This window comes from Salmo salar, chromosome 10 (assembly GCF_965601325.2).
Source record: "Salmo salar chromosome 10, fSalSal1, whole genome shotgun sequence".
NCBI lineage: Eukaryota > Metazoa > Chordata > Actinopteri > Salmoniformes > Salmonidae > Salmo > Salmo salar.
The window spans coordinates 62,397,447-62,419,667 of record NC_138300.1 but is presented as its reverse complement, the minus strand read 5'-3'; the positions used below and the strand labels follow the sequence as shown (position 1 = coordinate 62,419,667).

Here is a 22,221-nt window from a genome sequence, read left to right as displayed (position 1 = left end):
TCATCACGACTTGTTTTTTGTAAGAAGTATTGGAAAGCTGAATGCATTGAGCTGTCTGCTTAAAGTACTGGCACACAGCTTGGACACCCACGCATACCCCACAAGACATGCCACCAGAGGTCTCTTCACAATCCCCATGTCCAGAACAGACTATGGGAGGCGCAAAATACTACATAGAGCCATGACTCCATGGAACTGATGCAAGTAGTGGAATCCAATTAAGAAAACGGATAGAAATACACCTATGGAACAGTGAGTACTGTGAAGAGACACACACAGACACACAAACGCTATACACACGTACAGTGTTATATTGTTGTATGGTGGAGTTATACATTTTGTTTTGTAGTGGTGTAATAATGTTATATGATGTACTGTTTTATATTTTGTTTTATATGTAATATATTAGTGACTTAATGTGTTTGGACCCCAGCAGCTAATGGGGATCCCTAATACATACAAATACAAACACTGCCTGGAAATAATCGTTTTTTGCATGGACATTGCCATTGATGACTTCCACCATTTTAAAGTAGTCAACTGGGTGGGACTTCCTATGGGTTTAGGAAGGATCACACAATTACATCCAGGTCATCGGGAGGGATCTGCCAAGGAATTATACTTGTGAGCAAATATTCCATAACTGCAGGTGAAAGTAAATCAGCAACCTTGGCTTCATACCTGTTCAAACCACACACTCCAGGTGGTAGTATGCACCCTTTAAGTGTGTTTACCAACTCAAGTAGTATAATAAGAAAATTGACTTCTTCAAAATGGAGATGGCCTCAATGGCACTGCCCAATGGGATACAAAGATGTGATGTTTAACTAAGCCCATGTGAGGAACCCTCCATATACAGCACAGTGTCCTCCAGTGGTTGTTTACAAAACAACTTTCATGAAAGTAAAGCTTTGATTGCCCCAGTTGCATATCAACTCCTGCCTCCCACTCTTAGTATAGTATAGCCCTACCTCTCAGACAAGGCTTGATGGCCCCTTGTAGAGCTGAAAACAACTGAAAGTGTGTAAGCAATATGGCAAGCAACTCTGTCCAACCCACGAAAGCCTGCCTGCCTAACCCATGACAGTGTCCACCATGGGGAGACAGTCAAACACACTGACCATTACAGACACACTGACACTGACCATTACAGACACACTGACACTGACCATTACAGACACACTGACACTGACCATTACAGACACACTGAACTGATTGACAACATGACATCTGTGTTGGATCTATAATGCCTTGAAACACCAATGAAATCTCTGCAGTGGTTTCCTTCTGTCTGTCTCATGGTGTAACCTGACTCCACTGCTCCAGAGAGAGACCCCCTTCACCCTGCGGACCAGAATGCAACCTGGCTATATTTAAACTGCCCTAGTCAATGTCGTAATTAATTTTCAGGACTGTAACACATGCAGGGATGACTGACTGACTAACCGACCGTCTGTATGACTGACGGTCTAACTGAGGAGGTGACTGACTGGAATAGTGATTATAAAAGCTAATAGCTGGACCTCAGCCTCAGAGGAGAGAGAGACAAGAAGAAAGACTCTTCAGCGTTGATACCCTGGTAAGACAACACTGTGTCAGATTAGTAAGTACACTGTTCTGAACTCCTGGTTCTGGAGGGTTGCAGTCAAGGTTGAGGTCAATTGCATTTCTATTCAGACAATTCAGGAAGTAAACTGAAATTCCAATTCCATTTTTTCTTTCATATACAAGCACTGAGAGTTTTGGAGTAGGAGTTGGAATTTTTGTTTATTTCCTGAATTGACTGAATTAAATGGAATTGAGGTGGTGACACTACTAAGCGACACTCCTCGGTCAGTTCGCCACACTGATTTAAGACAATGCCCTAATCCTGGTTGCAGTATGAGCAGGATTCTGTCCTAGCCCAGCACTAACACATGATATTCAGCTAATCAAGGTCTTGATGAATTAGCTGATTATTTAAATCAGGTGTGTTAGTGTTGGGTTGGGACAACTACCTCCACACGCCACAGCTCTCTTGGACCACAAGTGATATACTGTAAATTCTGGATTAGAGGTAAATAATGGATTGGCTCCTAGCCACACAGACAGACTAGACAATTTGTTGGTGCTCAATTCACACTTTCATTGGACATTTCTGGTCATAGAGAGAATTGGGTCTCCGCTACAATAGTCAAAAAAACCTATTTGATTGAGTTGAAGTTATAGTATAATTGTAGTCTGGTTGTAGTTATAGTCTAGTTGAAGTTATAGTCCAGTTGTAGTTGTAGTCTAGTTGTAGTCTAGTTGTAGTCTAGTTGTAGTTATAGTCTAGTTGTAGTTATAGTCTAGTAGAAGTTAGTCTATTTGTAGTCTAGTTGAAGTTATAGTCTAGTTATATTATAGTTATAGTCTAGTTATATTCTAGTTGTAGTTGTAGTTATAGTCTAGTTGACATTATAGTCTAGTTGAAGTTGTAGTCTAGTTGTAGACTAGTTGGAGTTATAGTCTAGTTGAAGTTAGTCTAGTTATACTCTAGTTGAAGTTATACTCTAGTTGAAGTTATACTCTAGTTGAAGTTATACTCTAGTTGAAGTTATACTCTAGTTGAAGTTATAGTCTTGTTGTAGTCTAGTTGATGTTAGTCTAGTTGTAGTCTAGTTGAAGTTATAGTCTAGTTGAAGTTGTAGTTATAGACTAGTTGAAGTTGTAGTTATAGACTAGTTGAAGTTGTAGTTATAGTCTAGATGTAGTTATAGTCTAGATGTAGTTATAGTCTAGATGTAGTTATAGTCTAGTTGAAGTTATAGTCTAGTTGAAGTTATAGTCTAGTTGTAGTCTAGTTGTAGTCTAGTTGTAGTCTAGTTGTAGTCTTGTTGTAGTCTAGTTGATGTTATAGTCTAGTTGTAGTCTAGTTGAAGTTATAGTCTAGTTGAAGTTGTAGTTATAGACTAGTTGAAGTTGTAGTTATAGACTAGTTGAAGTTGTAGTTATAGACTAGTTGAAGTTGTAGTTATAGACTAGTTGAAGTTGTAGTTATAGTCTAGATGTAGTTATAGTCTAGATGTAGTTATAGTCTAGATGTAGTTATAGTCTAGTTGAAGTTATAGTCTAGTTGTAGTCTAGTTGTAGTCTTGTTGTAGTCTAGTTGATGTTATAGTCTAGTTGTAGTCTAGTTGAAGTTATAGTCTAGTTGAAGTTGTAGTTATAGACTAGTTGAAGTTGTAGTTATAGACTAGTTGAAGTTGTAGTTATAGACTAGTTGAAGTTGTAGTTATAGTCTAGATGTAGTTATAGTCTAGATGTAGTTATAGTCTAGATGTAGTTATAGTCTAGTTGAAGTTATAGTCTAGTTGAAGTTATAGTCTAGTTGAAGTTATAGTCTAGTTGAAGTTATAGTCTAGTTGAAGTTATAGTCTAGTTGAAGTTATAGTCTAGTTGAAGTTATAGTCTAGTTGTAGTCTAGTTGTAGTCTACTTGTAGTTGTAGTCTAGTTATAGTCTAGTTGAAGTTATAGTCTAGTTGTAGTCTAGTTGTAGTCTAGTTGTAGTCTAGTTGTAGTCTAGTTGTAGTCTAGTTGTAGTCTACTTGTAGTCTACTTGTAGTCTACTTGTAGTTGTAGTCTAGTTGTAGTTGTAGTCTAGTTGTAGTTGTAGTCTAGTTGTAGTCTAGTTGTAGTCTAGTTGTAGTCTAGTTGTAGTCTAGTTGTAGTCTAGTTCTAGTCTAGTTCTAGTCTAGTTCTAGTCTAGTTCTAGTCTAGTTCTAGTCTAGTTCTAGTCTAGTTCTAGTCTAGTTGAAGTTGTAGTCTAGTTGAAGTTGTAGTCTAGTTGAAGTTGTAGTCTAGTTCTAGTCTAGTTGAAGTTGTAGTCTAGTTGAAGTTGTAGTCTAGTTGAAGTTGTAGTCTAGTTGAAGTTGTAGTCTAGTTGAAGTTGTAGTCTAGTTCTAGTCTAGTTGACGTTGTAGTCTAGTTGAAGTTGTAGTCTAGTTGAATTTGTAGTCTAGTTGAATTTGTAGTCTAGTTGAAGTTATAGTCTAGTTGTAGTCTAGTTGTAGTCTTGTTGTAGTCTAGTTGATGTTATAGTCTAGTTGTAGTCTAGTTGAAGTTATAGTCTAGTTGTAGTCTAGTTGAAGTTATAGTCTAGTTGAAGTTGTAGTTATAGACTTGTTGAAGTTGTAGTTATAGACTAGTTGAAGTTGTAGTTATAGACTAGTTGAAGTTGTAGTTATAGTCTAGATGTAGTTATAGTCTAGATGTAGTTATAGTCTAGTTGAAGTTATAGTATAATTGTAGTCTGGTTGTAGTTATAGTCTAGTTGAAGTTATAGTCCAGTTGTAGTTGTAGTCTAGTTGTAGTCTAGTTGTAGTCTAGTTGTAGTTATAGTCTAGTTGTAGTTATAGTCTAGTTGTAGTTATAGTCTAGTAGAAGTTAGTCTATTTGTAGTCTAGTTGAAGTTATAGTCTAGTTATATTATAGTTATAGTCTAGTTATATTCTAGTTGTAGTTGTAGTTATAGTCTAGTTGTAGTTGTAGTTATAGTCTAGTTGACATTATAGTCTAGTTGTAGTCTAGTTGTAGACTAGTTGGAGTTATAGTCTAGTTGAAGTTAGTCTAGTTATACTCTAGTTGAAGTTATACTCTAGTTGAAGTTATACTCTAGTTGAAGTTATACTCTAGTTGAAGTTATACTCTAGTTGAAGTTATACTCTAGTTGAAGTTATACTCTAGTTGAAGTTATAGTCTTGTTGTAGTCTAGTTGATGTTATAGTCTAGTTGTAGTCTAGTTGAAGTTATAGTCTAGTTGAAGTTGTAGTTATAGACTAGTTGAAGTTGTAGTTATAGACTAGTTGAAGTTGTAGTTATAGACTAGTTGTAGTTATAGTCTAGATGTAGTTATAGTCTAGATGTAGTTATAGTCTAGATGTAGTTATAGTCTAGTTGAAGTTATAGTCTAGTTGTAGTCTAGTTGTAGTCTTGTTGTAGTCTAGTTGATGTTATAGTCTAGTTGTAGTCTAGTTGAAGTTGTAGTCTAGTTGAAGTTGTAGTTATAGACTAGTTGAAGTTGTAGTTATAGACTAGTTGAAGTTGTAGTTATAGACTAGTTGAAGTTGTAGTTATAGACTAGTTGAAGTTGTAGTTATAGACTAGTTGAAGTTGTAGTTATAGTCTAGATGTAGTTATAGTCTAGATGTAGTTATAGTCTAGATGTAGTTATAGTCTAGATGTAGTTATAGTCTAGATGTAGTTATAGTCTAGTTGAAGTTATAGTCTAGTTGTAGTCTAGTTGATGTTATAGTTATAGACTAGTTGAAGTTGTAGTTATAGACTAGTTGAAGTTGTAGTTATAGTCTAGATGTAGTTATAGTCTAGTTGAAGTTATAGTCTAGTTGAAGTTATAGTCTAGTTGAAGTTGTAGTCTAGTTGTAGTCTAGTTGTAGTCTAGTTGTAGTCTAGTTGTAGTCTACTTGTAGTTGTAGTCTAGTTGTAGTCTAGTTGTAGTCTAGTTCAAGTTATAGTCTAGTTGAAGTTGAAGTTATAGTCTAGTTGAAGTTGAAGTTATAGTCTAGTTGAAGTTGTAGTTATAGACTAGTTGAAGTTGTAGTTATAGACTAGTTGAAGTTGTAGTTATAGACTAGTTGAAGTTGTAGTTATAGACTAGTTGAAGTTGTAGTTATAGTCTAGATGTAGTTATAGTCTAGTTGAAGTTATAGTCTAGTTGAAGTTATAGTCTAGTTGAAGTTATAGTCTAGTTGAAGTTATAGTCTAGTTGAAGTTATAGTCTAGTTGTAGTCTAGTTGTAGTCTACTTGTAGTTGTAGTCTAGTTATAGTCTAGTTGAAGTTATAGTCTAGTTATAGTCTAGTTGTAGTCTAGTTGTAGTCTAGTTGTAGTCTAGTTGTAGTCTAGTTGTAGTCTAGTTGTAGTCTAGTTGTAGTCTAGTTGTAGTCTAGTTGTAGTCTAGTTATAGACTAGTTGAAGTTGTAGTTATAGACTAGTTGAAGTTGTAGTTATAGTCTAGATGTAGTTATAGTCTAGATGTAGTTATAGTCTAGTTGAAGTTATAGTCTAGTTGAAGTTGTAGTCTAGTTGTAGTCTAGTTGTAGTCTACTTGTAGTCTACTTGTAGTCTACTTGTAGTTGTAGTCTAGTTGTAGTCTAGTTGTAGTCTAGTTCAAGTTATAGTCTAGTTGAAGTTGAAGTTATAGTCTAGTTGAAGTTGTAGTTATAGACTAGTTGAAGTTGTAGTTATAGACTAGTTGAAGTTGTAGTTATAGACTAGTTGAAGTTGTAGTTATAGACTAGTTGAAGTTGTAGTTATAGTCTAGATGTAGTTATAGTCTAGATGTAGTTATAGTCTAGTTGAAGTTATAGTCTAGTTGTAGTTATAGTCTAGTTGTAGTCTACTTGTAGTCTAGTTGTAGTCTACTTGTAGTTGTAGTCTAGTTGAAGTTATAGTCTAGTTATAGTCTAGTTGTAGTCTAGTTGTAGTCTAGTTGTAGTCTACTTGTAGTCTACTTGTAGTCTACTTGTAGTTGTAGTCTAGTTGTAGTCTAGTTGTAGTCTACTTGTAGTCTACTTGTAGTCTACTTGTAGTCTACTTGTAGTCTACTTGTAGTTGTAGTCTAGTTGTAGTCTAGTTGTAGTCTAGTTCTAGTCTACTTGTAGTCTACTTGTAGTCTACTTGTAGTTGTAGTCTAGTTGTAGTCTAGTTGTAGTCTAGTTGTAGTCTACTTGTAGTCTACTTGTAGTCTACTTGTAGTCTACTTGTAGTTGTAGTCTAGTTGTAGTCTAGTTGTAGTCTAGTTGTAGTCTAGTTCTAGTCTAGTTGAAGTTGTAGTCTAGTTGAAGTTGTAGTCTAGTTGAAGTTGTAGTCTAGTTCTAGTCTAGTTGAAGTTGTAGTCTAGTTGAAGTTGTAGTCTAGTTGAAGTTGTAGTCTAGTTCTAGTCTAGTTGAAGTTGTAGTCTAGTTGAAGTTGTAGTCTAGTTGAAGTTGTAGTCTAGTTGAAGTTGTAGTCTAGTTCTAGTCTAGTTGACGTTGTAGTCTAGTTGAAGTTGTAGTCTAGTTGAATTTGTAGTCTAGTTGAATTTGTAGTCTAGTTGAATTTGTAGTCTAGTTGAATTTGTAGTCTAGTTGAAGTTATAGTCTAGTTTTAGTCTAGTTGTAGTCTAGTTGTAGTCTAGTTGTAGTCTAGTTGTAGTCTTGTTGTAGTCTAGTTGATGTTATAGTCTAGTTGTAGTCTAGTTGAAGTTATAGTCTAGTTGAAGTTGTAGTTATAGACTAGTTGAAGTTGTAGTTATAGACTAGTTGAAGTTGTAGTTATAGACTAGTTGAAGTTGTAGTTATAGACTAGTTGAAGTTGTAGTTATAGTCTAGATGTAGTTATAGTCTAGTTGAAGTTATAGTATAATTGTAGTCTGGTTGTAGTTATAGTCTAGTTGAAGTTATAGTCCAGTTGTAGTTGTAGTCTAGTTGTAGTTATAGTCTAGTTGTAGTTATAGTCTAGTAGAAGTTAGTCTATTTGTAGTCTAGTTGAAGTTATAGTCTAGTTATATTATAGTTATAGTCTAGTTATATTCTAGTTGTAGTTATAGTCTAGTTGACATTATAGTCTAGTTGAAGTTATAGTCTAGTTGTATTCTAGTTGTAGACTAGTTGGAGTTATAGTCTAGTTGAAGTTAGTCTAGTTATACTCTAGTTGAAGTTATACTCTAGTTGAAGTTATACTCTAGTTGAAGTTATACTCTAGTTGAAGTTATACTCTAGTTGAAGTTATACTCTAGTTGAAGTTATACTCTAGTTGAAGTTATACTCTAGTTGAAGTTATAGTCTTGTTGTAGTCTAGTTGATGTTATAGTCTAGTTGTAGTCTAGTTGAAGTTATAGTCTAGTTGAAGTTGTAGTTATAGACTAGTTGAAGTTGTAGTTATAGACTAGTTGAAGTTGTAGTTATAGACTAGTTGTAGTTATAGTCTAGATGTAGTTATAGTCTAGATGTAGTTATAGTCTAGATGTAGTTATAGTCTAGTTGAAGTTATAGTCTAGTTGAAGTTATAGTCTAGTTGTAGTCTAGTTGTAGTCTTGTTGTAGTCTAGTTGATGTTATAGTCTAGTTGTAGTCTAGTTGAAGTTATAGTCTAGTTGAAGTTGTAGTTATAGACTAGTTGAAGTTGTAGTTATAGACTAGTTGAAGTTGTAGTTATAGACTAGTTGAAGTTGTAGTTATAGACTAGTTGAAGTTGTAGTTATAGTCTAGATGTAGTTATAGTCTAGATGTAGTTATAGTCTAGATGTAGTTATAGTCTAGATGTAGTTATAGTCTAGATGTAGTTATAGTCTAGATGTAGTTATAGTCTAGTTGAAGTTATAGTCTAGTTGTAGTCTAGTTCTAGTCTAGTTCTAGTCTAGTTGATGTTATAGTCTAGTTGTAGTCTAGTTGAAGTTATAGTTATAGACTAGTTGAAGTTGTAGTTATAGACTAGTTGAAGTTGTAGTTATAGACTAGTTGAAGTTGTAGTTATAGTCTAGATGTAGTTATAGTCTAGATGTAGTTATAGTCTAGATGTAGTTATAGTCTAGTTGAAGTTATAGTCTAGTTGAAGTTGTAGTCTAGTTGTAGTCTAGTTGTAGTCTACTTGTAGTCTACTTGTAGTCTAGTTGTAGTCTACTTGTAGTTGTAGTCTAGTTGTAGTCTAGTTGTAGTCTAGTTCAAGTTATAGTCTAGTTCAAGTTGAAGTTATAGTCTAGTTGAAGTTGAAGTTATAGTCTAGTTGAAGTTGAAGTTATAGTCTAGTTGAAGTTGTAGTTATAGACTAGTTGTAGTTATAGACTAGTTGAAGTTGTAGTTATAGTCTAGTTGAAGTTGTAGTTATAGTCTAGTTGAAGTTATAGTCTAGTTGAAGTTATAGTCTAGTTGAAGTTATAGTCTAGTTGAAGTTATAGTCTAGTTGAAGTTATAGTCTAGTTGTAGTCTAGTTGTAGTCTACTTGTAGTTGTAGTCTACTTGTAGTTGTAGTCTAGTTATAGTCTAGTTGAAGTTATAGTCTAGTTGTAGTCTAGTTGTAGTCTAGTTGTAGTCTAGTTGTAGTCTAGTTGTAGTCTAGTTGTAGTCTAGTTGTAGTCTAGTTATAGACTAGTTGAAGTTGTAGTTATAGACTAGTTGAAGTTGTAGTTATAGTCTAGATGTAGTTATAGTCTAGATGTAGTTATAGTCTAGTTGAAGTTATAGTCTAGTTGAAGTTGTAGTCTAGTTGTAGTCTAGTTGTAGTCTAGTTGTAGTCTACTTGTAGTCTAGTTGTAGTCTACTTGTAGTTGTAGTCTAGTTGTAGTCTAGTTGTAGTCTAGTTCAAGTTATAGTCTAGTTGAAGTTGAAGTTATAGTCTAGTTGAAGTTGTAGTTATAGACTAGTTGAAGTTGTAGTTATAGACTAGTTGAAGTTGTAGTTATAGACTAGTTGAAGTTGTAGTTATAGACTAGTTGAAGTTGTAGTTATAGTCTAGATGTAGTTATAGTCTAGATGTAGTTATAGTCTAGTTGAAGTTATAGTCTAGTTGAAGTTATAGTCTAGTTGTAGTCTACTTGTAGTCTAGTTGTAGTCTACTTGTAGTTGTAGTCTAGTTGAAGTTATAGTCTAGTTATAGTCTAGTTGTAGTCTAGTTGTAGTCTAGTTGTAGTCTAGTTGTAGTCTACTTGTAGTCTACTTGTAGTCTACTTGTAGTTGTAGTCTAGTTGTAGTCTAGTTGTAGTCTAGTTGTAGTCTAGTTGTAGTCTACTTGTAGTCTACTTGTAGTCTACTTGTAGTCTACTTGTAGTTGTAGTCTAGTTGTAGTCTAGTTCTAGTCTAGTTCTAGTCTAGTTGAAGTTGTAGTCTAGTTGAAGTTGTAGTCTAGTTGAAGTTGTAGTCTAGTTCTAGTCTAGTTGAAGTTGTAGTCTAGTTGAAGTTGTAGTCTAGTTGAAGTTGTAGTCTAGTTGAAGTTGTAGTCTAGTTGAAGTTGTAGTCTAGTTCTAGTCTAGTTGAAGTTGTAGTCTAGTTGAAGTTGTAGTCTAGTTGAAGTTGTAGTCTAGTTGAAGTTGTAGTCTAGTTGAAGTTGTAGTCTAGTTCTAGTCTAGTTGACGTTGTAGTCTAGTTGAAGTTGTAGTCTAGTTGAATTTGTAGTCTAGTTGAATTTGTAGTCTAGTTGAAGTTGTAGTCTAGTTGAAGTTATAGTCTAGTTTTAGTCTAGTTGTAGTCTAGTTGTAGTCTAGTTGTAGTCTTGTTGTAGTCTAGTTGATGTTATAGTCTAGTTGTAGTCTAGTTGAAGTTATAGTCTAGTTGAAGTTGTAGTTATAGACTAGTTGAAGTTGTAGTTATAGACTAGTTGAAGTTGTAGTTATAGACTAGTTGAAGTTGTAGTTATAGTCTAGATGTAGTTATAGTCTAGATGTAGTTATAGTCTAGTTGAAGTTATAGTATAATTGTAGTCTGGTTGTAGTTATAGTCTAGTTGAAGTTATAGTCCAGTTGTAGTTGTAGTCTAGTTGTAGTCTAGTTGTAGTCTAGTTGTAGTCTAGTTGTAGTCTAGTTGTAGTCTAGTTGTAGTTATAGTCTAGTTGTAGTTATAGTCTAGTAGAAGTTAGTCTATTTGTAGTCTAGTTGAAGTTATAGTCTAGTTATATTATAGTTATAGTCTAGTTATATTCTAGTTGTAGTTGTAGTTATAGTCTAGTTGACATTATAGTCTAGTTGAAGTTATAGTCTAGTTGTATTCTAGTTGTAGACTAGTTGGAGTTATAGTCTAGTTGAAGTTAGTCTAGTTATACTCTAGTTGAAGTTATACTCTAGTTGAAGTTATACTCTAGTTGAAGTTATACTCTAGTTGAAGTTATACTCTAGTTGAAGTTATACTCTAGTTGAAGTTATACTCTAGTTGAAGTTATACTCTAGTTGAAGTTATAGTCTTGTTGTAGTCTAGTTGATGTTATAGTCTAGTTGTAGTCTAGTTGATGTTATAGTCTAGTTGTAGTCTAGTTGAAGTTATAGTCTAGTTGAAGTTGTAGTTATAGACTAGTTGAAGTTGTAGTTATAGTCTAGATGTAGTTATAGTCTAGATGTAGTTATAGTCTAGATGTAGTTATAGTCTAGATGTAGTTATAGTCTAGTTGAAGTTATAGTCTAGTTGAAGTTATAGTCTAGTTGTAGTCTAGTTGTAGTCTTGTTGTAGTCTAGTTGATGTTATAGTCTAGTTGTAGTCTAGTTGAAGTTATAGTCTAGTTGAAGTTGTAGTTATAGACTAGTTGAAGTTGTAGTTATAGACTAGTTGAAGTTGTAGTTATAGACTAGTTGAAGTTGTAGTTATAGACTAGTTGAAGTTGTAGTTATAGACTAGTTGAAGTTGTAGTTATAGACTAGTTGAAGTTGTAGTTATAGTCTAGATGTAGTTATAGTCTAGATGTAGTTATAGTCTAGATGTAGTTATAGTCTAGTTGAAGTTATAGTCTAGTTGAAGTTGTAGTCTAGTTGTAGTCTTGTTGTAGTCTAGTTGATGTTATAGTCTAGTTGTAGTCTAGTTGAAGTTATAGTCTAGTTGAAGTTGTAGTTATAGACTAGTTGAAGTTGTAGTTATAGACTAGTTGAAGTTGTAGTTATAGACTAGTTGAAGTTGTAGTTATAGTCTAGATGTAGTTATAGTCTAGATGTAGTTATAGTCTAGTTGTAGTTATAGTCTAGTTGTAGTTATAGTCTAGTTGAAGTTATAGTCTAGTTGAAGTTGTAGTCTAGTTGTAGTCTAGTTGTAGTCTAGTTGTAGTCTAGTTGTAGTCTAGTTGTAGTCTAGTTGTAGTCTAGTTGTAGTCTACTTGTAGTTGTAGTCTAGTTGTAGTCTAGTTGTAGTCTAGTTCAAGTTATAGTCTAGTTGAAGTTGAAGTTATAGTCTAGTTGAAGTTGTAGTTATAGACTAGTTGAAGTTGTAGTTATAGACTAGTTGAAGTTGTAGTTATAGACTAGTTGAAGTTGTAGTTATAGTCTAGATGTAGTTATAGTCTAGTTGAAGTTATAGTCTAGTTGAAGTTATAGTCTAGTTGAAGTTATAGTCTAGTTGTAGTCTACTTGTAGTTGTAGTCTAGTTGTAGTCTACTTGTAGTTGTAGTCTAGTTGTAGTCTAGTTGTAGTCTAGTTGTAGTCTAGTTGTAGTCTAGTTGTAGTCTAGTTGTAGTCTAGTTATAGACTAGTTGAAGTTGTAGTTATAGACTAGTTGAAGTTGTAGTTATAGTCTAGATGTAGTTATAGTCTAGATGTAGTTATAGTCTAGTTGAAGTTGTAGTCTAGTTGTAGTCTACTTGTAGTCTAGTTGTAGTCTAGTTGTAGTCTACTTGTAGTTGTAGTCTAGTTGTAGTCTAGTTGTAGTCTAGTTCAAGTTATAGTCTAGTTGAAGTTGAAGTTATAGTCTAGTTGAAGTTGTAGTTATAGACTAGTTGAAGTTGTAGTTATAGACTAGTTGAAGTTGTAGTTATAGACTAGTTGAAGTTGTAGTTATAGACTAGTTGAAGTTGTAGTTATAGTCTAGATGTAGTTATAGTCTAGTTGAAGTTATAGTCTAGTTGAAGTTATAGTCTAGTTGAAGTTATAGTCTAGTTGTAGTCTACTTGTAGTCTAGTTGTAGTCTACTTGTAGTTGTAGTCTAGTTATAGTCTAGTTGAAGTTATAGTCTAGTTGTAGTCTAGTTGTAGTCTACTTGTAGTCTACTTGTAGTCTACTTGTAGTCTAGTTGTAGTCTACTTGTAGTCTACTTGTAGTCTACTTGTAGTCTACTTGTAGTCTACTTGTAGTTGTAGTCTAGTTGTAGTCTAGTTGTAGTCTAGTTCTAGTCTAGTTCTAGTCAAGTTGAAGTTGTAGTCTAGTTGAAGTTGTAGTCTAGTTGAAGTTGTAGTCTAGTTCTAGTCTATTTGAAGTTGTAGTCTAGTTGAAGTTGTAGTCTAGTTGAAGTTGTAGTCTAGTTGAAGTTGTAGTCTAGTTCTAGTCTAGTTGACGTTGTAGTCTAGTTGAAGTTGTAGTCTAGTTGAATTTGTAGTCTAGTTGAATTTGTAGTCTAGTTGAATTTGTAGTCTAGTTGAAGTTATAGTCTAGTTGTAGTCTAGTTGTAGTCTAGTTGTAGTCTTGTTGTAGTCTAGTTGATGTTATAGTCTAGTTGTAGTCTAGTTGAAGTTATAGTCTAGTTGAAGTTGTAGTTATAGACTAGTTGAAGTTGTAGTTATAGACTAGTTGAAGTTGTAGTTATAGACTAGTTGAAGTTGTAGTTATAGTCTAGATGTAGTTATAGTCTAGATGTAGTTATAGTCTAGTTGAAGTTATAGTATAATTGTAGTCTGGTTGTAGTTATAGTCTAGTTGAAGTTATAGTCCAGTTGTAGTTGTAGTCTAGTTGTAGTCTAGTTGTAGTCTAGTTGTAGTTATAGTCTAGTTGTAGTTATAGTCTAGTAGAAGTTAGTCTATTTGTAGTCTAGTTGAAGTTATAGTCTAGTTATATTATAGTTATAGTCTAGTTATATTCTAGTTGTAGTTGTAGTTATAGTCTAGTTGACATTATAGTCTAGTTGAAGTCTAGTTGTAGACTAGTTGGAGTTATAGTCTAGTTGAAGTTAGTCTAGTTATACTCTAGTTGAAGTTATACTCTAGTTGAAGTTATACTCTAGTTGAAGTTATACTCTAGTTGAAGTTATACTCTAGTTGAAGTTATACTCTAGTTGAAGTTATACTCTAGTTGAAGTTATAGTCTTGTTGTAGTCTAGTTGATGTTATAGTCTAGTTGTAGTCTAGTTGAAGTTATAGTCTAGTTGAAGTTGTAGTTATAGTCTAGTTGAAGTTGTAGTTATAGACTAGTTGAAGTTGTAGTTATAGTCTAGATGTAGTTATAGTCTAGATGTAGTTATAGTCTAGATGTAGTTATAGTCTAGATGTAGTTATAGTCTAGTTGAAGTTATAGTCTAGTTGAAGTTATAGTCTAGTTGTAGTGTAGTTGTAGTGTAGTTGTAGTCTAGTTGTAGTCTAGTTGTAGTCTAGTTGTAGTCTAGTTGTAGTCTACTTGTAGTTGTAGTCTAGTTGTAGTCTAGTTGTAGTCTAGTTGAAGTTATAGTCTAGTTGAAGTTGAAGTTATAGTCTAGTTGAAGTTGTAGTTATAGTCTAGTTGAAGTTGTAGTTATAGTCTAGTTGAAGTTGTAGTTATAGTCTAGTTGAAGTTGTAGTTATAGACTAGTTGAAGTTGTAGTTATAGTCTAGATGTAGTTATAGTCTAGATGTAGTTATAGTCTAGATGTAGTTATAGTCTAGTTGAAGTTATAGTCTAGTTGAAGTTATAGTCTAGTTGAAGTTAGTCTAGTTGAAGTTGAATTTATAGTCTAGTTGAAGTTAGTCATAGTTGAAGTTGAAGTTGAAGTTATAGTTGAAGTTGAAGTTATAGTCTAGTTGAAGTTATAGTCTAGTTGAAGTTGTAGTCTAGTTGAAGTTGTAGTCTAGTTGAAGTTGTAGTCTAGTTGAAGTTGTAGTCTAGTTGAAGTTGTAGTCTAGTTCTAGTCTAGTTGAAGTTGTAGTCTAGTTGAAGTTGTAGTCTAGTTGAAGTTGTAGTCTAGTCTAGTTGAAGTTGTAGTCTAGTTGAAGTTGTAGTCTAGTTGAAGTTGTAGTCTAGTTGAAGGTGTAGTCTAGTAGAAGGTGTAGTGTAGTTATAGTCTAGTAGAAGTCTAGTTGTTGTTGTTATTGTCTAGTTATAGTCTAGTTGTTGTTATTGTCTAGTTATTGTCTAGTTGAAGTCATAGTCTAGTTGAAGTTATAGTCTAGTTGAAGTTATAGTCTAGTTGAAGTTGTAGTCTAGTTGAAGTTGTAGTCTAGTTGAAGTTGTAGTCTAGTTGAAGTTGTAGTCTAGTTGAAGTTGTAGTCTAGTTGAAGTTGTAGTCTAGTTCTAGTCTAGTTGAAGTTGTAGTCTAGTTGAAGTTGTAGTCTAGTTGAAGTTGTAGTCTAGTTCTAGTCTAGTTGAAGTTGTAGTCTAGTTGAAGTTGTAGTCTAGTTGAAGTTGTAGTCTAGTTGAAGGTGTAGTCTAGTAGAAGGTGTAGTGTAGTTATAGTCTAGTAGAAGTCTAGTTGTTGTTGTTATTGTCTAGTTATAGTCTAGTTGTTGTTATTGTCTAGTTATTGTCTAGTTGAAGTTATAGTCTAGTTGAAGTTATAGTCTAGTTGAAGTTATAGTCTAGTTGAAGTTGTAGTCTAGTTGAAGTTGTAGTCTAGTTGAAGTTGTAGTCTAGTTGAAGTTGTAGTCTAGTTGAAGTTGTAGTCTAGTTCTAGTCTAGTTGAAGTTGTAGTCTAGTTGAAGTTGTAGTCTAGTTGAAGTTGTAGTCTAGTTCTAGTCTAGTTGAAGTTGTAGTCTAGTTGAAGTTGTAGTCTAGTTCTAGTCTAGTTGAAGTTGTAGTCTAGTTGAAGTTGTAGTCTAGTTGAAGTTGTAGTCTAGTTGAAGTTGTAGTCTAGTTGAAGTTGTAGTCTAGTTGTAGTCTAGTTGAAATTGTAGTCTAGTTGAAGTTGTAGTCTAGTTGAAGTTGTAGTCTAGTTGAAGTTGTAGTCTAGTTGTAGTCTAGTTGAAGTTGTAGTCTAGTTGAAGTTGTAGTCTAGTTGAAGTTGTAGTCTAGTTGAAGTTGTAGTCTAGTTGAAGTTGTTGTCTAGTTGAAGTTGTTGTCTAGTTGAAGGTGTAGTCTAGTTGAAGGTGTAGTCTAGTTGAAGGTGTAGTCTAGTAGAAGGTGTAGTGTAGTTGTAGTCTAGCTGAAGTTATAGTCTAGTTGAAGATACAGTCTAGTTGTAGTCTAGTTGTAGTCTAGTTGTAGTCTAGTTGAAGTTATAGTCTAGTTATAGTCTAGTTATAGTCTAGTTGAAGTTGTAGTCTAGTTGAAGTTGTAGTCTAGTTGTAGTCTAGTTGAAGTTGTAGTCTAGTTGAAGTTGTAGTCTAGTTGAAGTTGTTGTCTAGTTGAAGTTGTAGTCTAGTTGAAGTTGTAGTCTAGTTGTAGTCTAGTTGTAGTCTTGTTGTAGTCTAGTTGATGTTATAGTCTAGTTGTAGTCTAGTTGAAGTTATAGTCTAGTTGAAGTTGTAGTTATAGACTAGTTGAAGTTGTAGTTATAGACTAGTTGAAGTTGTAGTCTAGTTGTAGTCTAGTTGAAGTTGTAGTCTAGTTGAAGTTGTAGTCTAGTTGAAGTTGTTGTCTAGTTGAAGTTGTAGTCTAGTTGAAGTTGTAGTCTAGTTGTAGTCTAGTTGTAGTCTTGTTGTAGTCTAGTTGATGTTATAGTCTAGTTGTAGTCTAGTTGAAGTTATAGTCTAGTTGAAGTTGTAGTTATAGACTAGTTGAAGTTGTAGTTATAGACTAGTTGAAGTTGTTGTCTAGTTGAAGTTGTAGTCTAGTTGAAGTTGTAGTCTAGTTGAAGTTGTAGTCTAGTTGTAGTCTAGTTGTAGTCTAGTTGTAGTCTTGTTGTAGTCTAGTTGAAGTTATAGTCTAGTTGTAGTCTAGTTGAAGTTATAGTCTAGTTGAAGTTGTAGTTATAGACTAGTTGAAGTTGTAGTTATAGTCTAGATGTAGTTATAGTCTAGTTGAAGTTATAGTCTAGTTGTAGTCTAGTTGTAGTCTAGTTGTAGTCTAGTTGTAGTCTAGTTGTAGTCTAGTTGTAGTCTACTTGTAGTCTACTTGTAGTTGTAGTCTAGTTGTAGTCTAGTTGTAGTCTAGTTGAAGTTATAGTCTAGTTGAAGTTGAAGTTATAGTCTAGTTGAAGTTGTAGTTATAGACTAGTTGAAGTTGTAGTTATAGACTAGTTGAAGTTGTAGTTATAGACTAGTTGAAGTTGTAGTTATAGTCTAGATGTAGTTATAGTCTAGATGTAGTTATAGTCTAGTTGAAGTTATAGTCTAGTTGAAGTTATAGTCTAGTTGAAGTTATAGTCTAGTTGAAGTTATAGTCTAGTTGTAGTCTACTTGTAGTCTACTTGTAGTTGTAGTCTAGTTATAGTCTAGTCTAGTTGAAGTTGTAGTCTAGTTGTAGTCTAGTTGTAGTCTACTTGTAGTTGTAGTCTAGTTGTAGTCTAGTTGTAGTCTAGTTGTAGTTGTAGTCTAGTTGTAGTCTAGTTGTAGTCTAGTTGTAGTCTAGTTGTAGTCTAGTTGAAGTTTTAGTCTAGTTGAAGTTGTAGTCTAGTTCTAGTCTAGTTGAAGTTGTAGTCTAGTTGAAGTTGTAGTCTAGTTGAAGTTGTAGTCTAGTTGAAGTTGTAGTCTAGTTCTAGTCTAGTTGAAGTTGTAGTCTAGTTGAAGTTGTAGTCTAGTTGAAGTTGTAGTCTAGTTCTAGTCTAGTTGAAGTTCTAGTCTAGTTGAAGTTCTAGTCTAGTTGAAGTTGTAGTCTAGTTGAAGTTGTAGTCTAGTTGAAGTTGTAGTCTAGTTGTAGTCTAGTTGAAGTTGTAGTCTAGTTGAAGTTGTAGTCTAGTTGAAGTTGTAGTCTAGTTGAAGTTGTAGTCTAGTTGAAGTTGTTGTCTAGTTGAAGGTGTAGTCTAGTTGAAGGTGTAGTCTAGTAGAAGGTGTAGTCTAGTTGAAGGTGTAGTCTAGTTGAAGATGTAGTCTAGTTGAAGATACAGTCTAGTTGTAGTCTAGTTGTAGGCTAGTTGTAGTCTAGTTGTAGTCTAGTTGAAGTTATAGTCTAGTTATAGTCTAGTTGAAGTTGTAGTCTAGTTGAAGTTGTAGTCTAGTTGAAGTTGTAGTCTAGTTGAAGTTGTTGTCTAGTTGAAGTTGTAGTCTAGTTGAAGGTGTAGTCTAGTAGAAGGTGTAGTGTAGTTGTAGTCTAGTAGAAGTCTAGTTGTTGTTGTTATTGTCTAGTTATAGTCTAGTTATAGTCTAGTTGTTGTTATTGTCTAGTTATTGTCTAGTTGAAGTCATAGTCTAGTTGAAGTTATAGTCTAGTTGAAGTTATAGTCTAGTTGAAGTTATAGTCTAGATGACGTTATAGTCTAGTTGAAGTTATAGTCTAGTTGTAGACTAGTTGAAGTTATAGTCTAGTTGTTGTTGTTATTGTCTAGTTATTGTCTAGTTATAGTCTAGTTATAGTCTAGTTGTTGTTATTGTCTAGTTATTGTCTAGTTATTGTCTAGTTGAAGTCATAGTCTAGTTGAAGTCATAGTCTAGTTGAAGTTATAGTCTAGTTGAAGTTATAGTCTAGTTGAAGTTGTAGTCTAGTTGAAGTTGTAGTTATAGACTAGTTGAAGTTGTAGTTATAGACTAGTTGAAGTTGTAGTTATAGACTAGTTGAAGTTGTAGTTATAGACTAGTTGAAGTTGTAGTTATAGACTAGTTGAAGTTGTAGTTATAGTCTAGATGTAGTTATAGTCTAGATGTAGTTATAGTCTAGATGTAGTTATAGTCTAGATGTAGTTATAGTCTAGATGTAGTTATAGTCTAGTTGAAGTTATAGTCTAGTTGTAGTCTAGTTGATGTTATAGTTATAGACTAGTTGAAGTTGTAGTTATAGACTAGTTGAAGTTGTAGTTATAGTCTAGATGTAGTTATAGTCTAGTTGAAGTTATAGTCTAGTTGAAGTTATAGTCTAGTTGAAGTTGTAGTCTAGTTGTAGTCTAGTTGTAGTCTAGTTGTAGTCTAGTTGTAGTCTACTTGTAGTTGTAGTCTAGTTGTAGTCTAGTTGTAGTCTAGTTCAAGTTATAGTCTAGTTGAAGTTGAAGTTATAGTCTAGTTGAAGTTGAAGTTATAGTCTAGTTGAAGTTGTAGTTATAGACTAGTTGAAGTTGTAGTTATAGACTAGTTGAAGTTGTAGTTATAGACTAGTTGAAGTTGTAGTTATAGACTAGTTGAAGTTGTAGTTATAGTCTAGATGTAGTTATAGTCTAGTTGAAGTTATAGTCTAGTTGAAGTTATAGTCTAGTTGAAGTTATAGTCTAGTTGAAGTTATAGTCTAGTTGAAGTTATAGTCTAGTTGTAGTCTAGTTGTAGTCTACTTGTAGTTGTAGTCTAGTTATAGTCTAGTTGAAGTTATAGTCTAGTTATAGTCTAGTTGTAGTCTAGTTGTAGTCTAGTTGTAGTCTAGTTGTAGTCTAGTTGTAGTCTAGTTGTAGTCTAGTTGTAGTCTAGTTGTAGTCTAGTTGTAGTCTAGTTATAGACTAGTTGAAGTTGTAGTTATAGACTAGTTGAAGTTGTAGTTATAGTCTAGATGTAGTTATAGTCTAGATGTAGTTATAGTCTAGTTGAAGTTATAGTCTAGTTGAAGTTGTAGTCTAGTTGTAGTCTAGTTGTAGTCTACTTGTAGTCTACTTGTAGTCTACTTGTAGTTGTAGTCTAGTTGTAGTCTAGTTGTAGTCTAGTTCAAGTTATAGTCTAGTTGAAGTTGAAGTTATAGTCTAGTTGAAGTTGTAGTTATAGACTAGTTGAAGTTGTAGTTATAGACTAGTTGAAGTTGTAGTTATAGACTAGTTGAAGTTGTAGTTATAGACTAGTTGAAGTTGTAGTTATAGTCTAGATGTAGTTATAGTCTAGATGTAGTTATAGTCTAGTTGAAGTTATAGTCTAGTTGTAGTTATAGTCTAGTTGTAGTCTACTTGTAGTCTAGTTGTAGTCTACTTGTAGTTGTAGTCTAGTTGAAGTTATAGTCTAGTTATAGTCTAGTTGTAGTCTAGTTGTAGTCTAGTTGTAGTCTACTTGTAGTCTACTTGTAGTCTACTTGTAGTTGTAGTCTAGTTGTAGTCTAGTTGTAGTCTACTTGTAGTCTACTTGTAGTCTACTTGTAGTCTACTTGTAGTCTACTTGTAGTTGTAGTCTAGTTGTAGTCTAGTTGTAGTCTAGTTCTAGTCTACTTGTAGTCTACTTGTAGTCTACTTGTAGTTGTAGTCTAGTTGTAGTCTAGTTGTAGTCTAGTTGTAGTCTACTTGTAGTCTACTTGTAGTCTACTTGTAGTCTACTTGTAGTTGTAGTCTAGTTGTAGTCTAGTTGTAGTCTAGTTGTAGTCTAGTTCTAGTCTAGTTGAAGTTGTAGTCTAGTTGAAGTTGTAGTCTAGTTGAAGTTGTAGTCTAGTTCTAGTCTAGTTGAAGTTGTAGTCTAGTTGAAGTTGTAGTCTAGTTGAAGTTGTAGTCTAGTTCTAGTCTAGTTGAAGTTGTAGTCTAGTTGAAGTTGTAGTCTAGTTGAAGTTGTAGTCTAGTTGAAGTTGTAGTCTAGTTCTAGTCTAGTTGACGTTGTAGTCTAGTTGAAGTTGTAGTCTAGTTGAATTTGTAGTCTAGTTGAATTTGTAGTCTAGTTGAATTTGTAGTCTAGTTGAATTTGTAGTCTAGTTGAAGTTATAGTCTAGTTTTAGTCTAGTTGTAGTCTAGTTGTAGTCTAGTTGTAGTCTAGTTGTAGTCTTGTTGTAGTCTAGTTGATGTTATAGTCTAGTTGTAGTCTAGTTGAAGTTATAGTCTAGTTGAAGTTGTAGTTATAGACTAGTTGAAGTTGTAGTTATAGACTAGTTGAAGTTGTAGTTATAGACTAGTTGAAGTTGTAGTTATAGACTAGTTGAAGTTGTAGTTATAGTCTAGATGTAGTTATAGTCTAGTTGAAGTTATAGTATAATTGTAGTCTGGTTGTAGTTATAGTCTAGTTGAAGTTATAGTCCAGTTGTAGTTGTAGTCTAGTTGTAGTTATAGTCTAGTTGTAGTTATAGTCTAGTAGAAGTTAGTCTATTTGTAGTCTAGTTGAAGTTATAGTCTAGTTATATTATAGTTATAGTCTAGTTATATTCTAGTTGTAGTTATAGTCTAGTTGACATTATAGTCTAGTTGAAGTTATAGTCTAGTTGTATTCTAGTTGTAGACTAGTTGGAGTTATAGTCTAGTTGAAGTTAGTCTAGTTATACTCTAGTTGAAGTTATACTCTAGTTGAAGTTATACTCTAGTTGAAGTTATACTCTAGTTGAAGTTATACTCTAGTTGAAGTTATACTCTAGTTGAAGTTATACTCTAGTTGAAGTTATACTCTAGTTGAAGTTATAGTCTTGTTGTAGTCTAGTTGATGTTATAGTCTAGTTGTAGTCTAGTTGAAGTTATAGTCTAGTTGAAGTTGTAGTTATAGACTAGTTGAAGTTGTAGTTATAGACTAGTTGAAGTTGTAGTTATAGACTAGTTGTAGTTATAGTCTAGATGTAGTTATAGTCTAGATGTAGTTATAGTCTAGATGTAGTTATAGTCTAGTTGAAGTTATAGTCTAGTTGAAGTTATAGTCTAGTTGTAGTCTAGTTGTAGTCTTGTTGTAGTCTAGTTGATGTTATAGTCTAGTTGTAGTCTAGTTGAAGTTATAGTCTAGTTGAAGTTGTAGTTATAGACTAGTTGAAGTTGTAGTTATAGACTAGTTGAAGTTGTAGTTATAGACTAGTTGAAGTTGTAGTTATAGACTAGTTGAAGTTGTAGTTATAGTCTAGATGTAGTTATAGTCTAGATGTAGTTATAGTCTAGATGTAGTTATAGTCTAGATGTAGTTATAGTCTAGATGTAGTTATAGTCTAGATGTAGTTATAGTCTAGTTGAAGTTATAGTCTAGTTGTAGTCTAGTTCTAGTCTAGTTCTAGTCTAGTTGATGTTATAGTCTAGTTGTAGTCTAGTTGAAGTTATAGTTATAGACTAGTTGAAGTTGTAGTTATAGACTAGTTGAAGTTGTAGTTATAGACTAGTTGAAGTTGTAGTTATAGTCTAGATGTAGTTATAGTCTAGATGTAGTTATAGTCTAGATGTAGTTATAGTCTAGTTGAAGTTATAGTCTAGTTGAAGTTGTAGTCTAGTTGTAGTCTAGTTGTAGTCTACTTGTAGTCTACTTGTAGTCTAGTTGTAGTCTACTTGTAGTTGTAGTCTAGTTGTAGTCTAGTTGTAGTCTAGTTCAAGTTATAGTCTAGTTCAAGTTGAAGTTATAGTCTAGTTGAAGTTGAAGTTATAGTCTAGTTGAAGTTGAAGTTATAGTCTAGTTGAAGTTGTAGTTATAGACTAGTTGTAGTTATAGACTAGTTGAAGTTGTAGTTATAGTCTAGTTGAAGTTGTAGTTATAGTCTAGTTGAAGTTATAGTCTAGTTGAAGTTATAGTCTAGTTGAAGTTATAGTCTAGTTGAAGTTATAGTCTAGTTGAAGTTATAGTCTAGTTGTAGTCTAGTTGTAGTCTACTTGTAGTTGTAGTCTACTTGTAGTTGTAGTCTAGTTATAGTCTAGTTGAAGTTATAGTCTAGTTGTAGTCTAGTTGTAGTCTAGTTGTAGTCTAG

The 22,221-nt window shown here is 33.3% G+C and overlaps 1 protein-coding gene across 1 annotated transcript in view; it reads left to right on the top strand.

Moving 5' to 3' along the window:
* Positions 1 to 1,403: 1,403 nt before the first annotated feature.
* fbxo40.1 (F-box protein 40, tandem duplicate 1) overlaps positions 1,404 to 22,221 on the top strand; it is a 79,629-nt gene continuing 58,811 nt past the window's right edge. Inside the window, exon 1 of the mRNA XM_014123778.3 lies at positions 1,404 to 1,579. The gene's annotated coding sequence lies outside the window, so the exon portion shown is untranslated. The remainder of the gene's footprint in view (positions 1,580 to 22,221) is intronic.